Source organism: Galeopterus variegatus, unplaced genomic scaffold (genome assembly GCF_000696425.1).
Source record: "Galeopterus variegatus unplaced genomic scaffold, G_variegatus-3.0.2 Scaffold7066, whole genome shotgun sequence".
NCBI classification, from domain to species: domain Eukaryota; kingdom Metazoa; phylum Chordata; class Mammalia; order Dermoptera; family Cynocephalidae; genus Galeopterus; species Galeopterus variegatus.
The window spans coordinates 19,971-22,564 of NW_007733177.1; positions in this window are offsets into that span (position 1 = coordinate 19,971).

A 2,594-nucleotide genomic window follows, 5' to 3' on the forward strand; every position below is an offset into this window, starting at 1 on the left:
CGCCTAGCTTTACAATTGGCATCATGAACAGGATTAAGAGGTAGGAAATTGGCGCTGTGAGGATTCCAGGCCTTAGCATAGCCACACACTCCCTGTCATCACAGGACTGGAGAACCTCCTCCTGGCTGTGCAGGGACATCCTTCCCTTTGGTCTGGTTGGGCCAGTCTAGTTCCTTTTCCATCCCTAGACCTGTGAGAGCACTGGGGAGCACCATACCAGCCTACCCCTGGGTTCCTAACCAAGTACGGGGAGGAAAGAGGTCAACACCACCAGCTTGGTCCATTAAAATAATTAGGGGAACTTATTAAAAATACTGATACTATCTGATTTAAGTAGTCTGAGTTGAGGCTCAGGCATCCATATTATTTAGAACCCCCCCCCCCAAGATGAGTCTAATGTGCGGATAAAATTGGTAATCATTGACTTAGACTAATTTGAGATCCACTCTTCAAGGTAGAGGGAGGGTCAGGTCTGCTATATTACAAGGCTATAATGCAGGAGGGATGGGTAAAAAAAGAATTAATAGAAAATAATTTAACAACACAGATTATTTTAGGAAGGCATAAATGGATGATGGATGCTGGGTAGGCAGCCAATACTACAGGAGGATAAAGTCAAAACAGTTTTGTATGTTTTCCTGGCTGTATGTTCGTTTGTAGGCAGAAGACTTAAGCATGCTCATGAGTTAAGGGAAAAGCTGAGGACAGAAGGGGGGAATGAGGGGAATGGGGCGTCTGCCTCGAGCATCCTCCCGGCGCAGCCATGCTTTCCAACCTATGGCTCCAGGGACCTGCATGAAGGGGTCTGGTGACCCAGCCTGGCATGTGTGGGGTCTGGGGACCCAGTCTGGCGTGTGTGGGGTTTGTGACCCAGTCTGTGAATGGGTTTGAGGGGTCTGTGGGTTCCAGACCCAGCCCTAGCTCAACGGTCAGCCCAGTAGGTGCAGGATTACCGGCAGGTAAAAGAGCCCGTCAACTAGCGTGGTCGCCTAGCTTTACAATTGGCATCATGAACAGGATTAAGAGGTAGGAAATTGGCGCTGTGAGGATTCCAGGCCTTAGCATAGCCACACACTCCCTGTCATCACAGGACTGGAGAACCTCCTCCTGGCTGTGCAGGGACATCCTTCCCTTTGGTCTGGTTGGGCCAGTCTAGTTCCTTTTCCATCCCTAGACCTGTGAGAGCACTGGGGAGCACCATACCAGCCTACGCCTGGGTTCCTAACCAAGTACGGGGAGGAAAGAGGTCAACACCACCAGCTTGGTCCATTAAAATAATTAGGGGAACTTATTAAAAATACTGATACTATCTGATTTAAGTAGTCTGAGTTGAGGCTCAGGCATCCATATTATTTAGAACCCCCCCCCCCCCAAGATGAGTCTAATGTGCGGATAAAATTGGTAATCATTGACTTAGACTAATTTGAGATCCACTCTTCAAGGTAGAGGGAGGGTCAGGTCTGCTATATTACAAGGCTATAATGCAGGAGGGATGGGTAAAAAAAGAATTAATAGAAAATAATTTAACAACACAGATTATTTTAGGAAGGCATAAATGGATGATGGATGCTGGGTAGGCAGCCAATACTACAGGAGGATAAAGTCAAAACAGTTTTGTATGTTTTCCTGGCTGTATGTTCGTTTGTAGGCAGAAGACTTAAGCATGCTCATGAGTTAAGGGAAAAGCCGAGGACAGAAGGGGGGATTGAGGGGAATGGTAGAGGCCAGGGATGTGGAAGAGTCACGAATGGGTATCTCCAGGGATGTGGAATTCACACCAAGATGGATGTAAAAGCCGTGTTAATGCACCTTGGAGTCCCTTGCAAATAAGAGTAGATTCCAAGATCAAGAAAGAGCTGCTGTTTAGCAACAGGAAGTTATTAGGCAGCGTGTAAATTAGGCGGTGAGCCTTTGAGAGCTGTACTAAGAGGATGCACTGAATCCAAAAGTTGTTTCCTCCCCTCTTAGAGGGTGGTGCTTTTTAACTCTGACTGTTTCAGCTCCNCTGCTGTTTAGCAACAGGAAGTTATTAGGCAGCGTGTAAATTAGGCGGTGAGCCTTTGAGAGCTGTACTAAGAGGATGCACTGAATCCAAAAGTTGTTTCCTCCCCTCTTAGAGGGTGGTGCTTTTTAACTCTGACTGTTTCAGCTCCAACAGTCCCGCACCATTAGAGCATGGGAAACTATTCAATGCCCTGACTCTTTCTATTCCTGGGAAGAAAGGTACCAGCACAACTTTACAACACACACTGACAGCAGAAGCTGCAAACTAATCTTGGAATGAAAGTCCTCTTATTAAACTTTGCAAGAAGAAAATAAGTGAGAAACGGCATGTTCACAGACCAAATTAAATGGTTCTGGAGGTAATACCTGTTAACACGTCTTTGAGTTATATACATTTTGAATAAATGAGAGCCAAGGGATTTATATACATTTGAACATGAAACACAATACTCAGTTAAATATGATAGTTAGAAGGCTGAACCGAGGGCCAAAGCTGAGCAAACTCTGATAACAAAGTAGTAATTTTCGGTCTGCAATTCCTGTAAATGGAGACTAAGAAAAATGTTACAGCTACTCCTGCAAAAAATGTT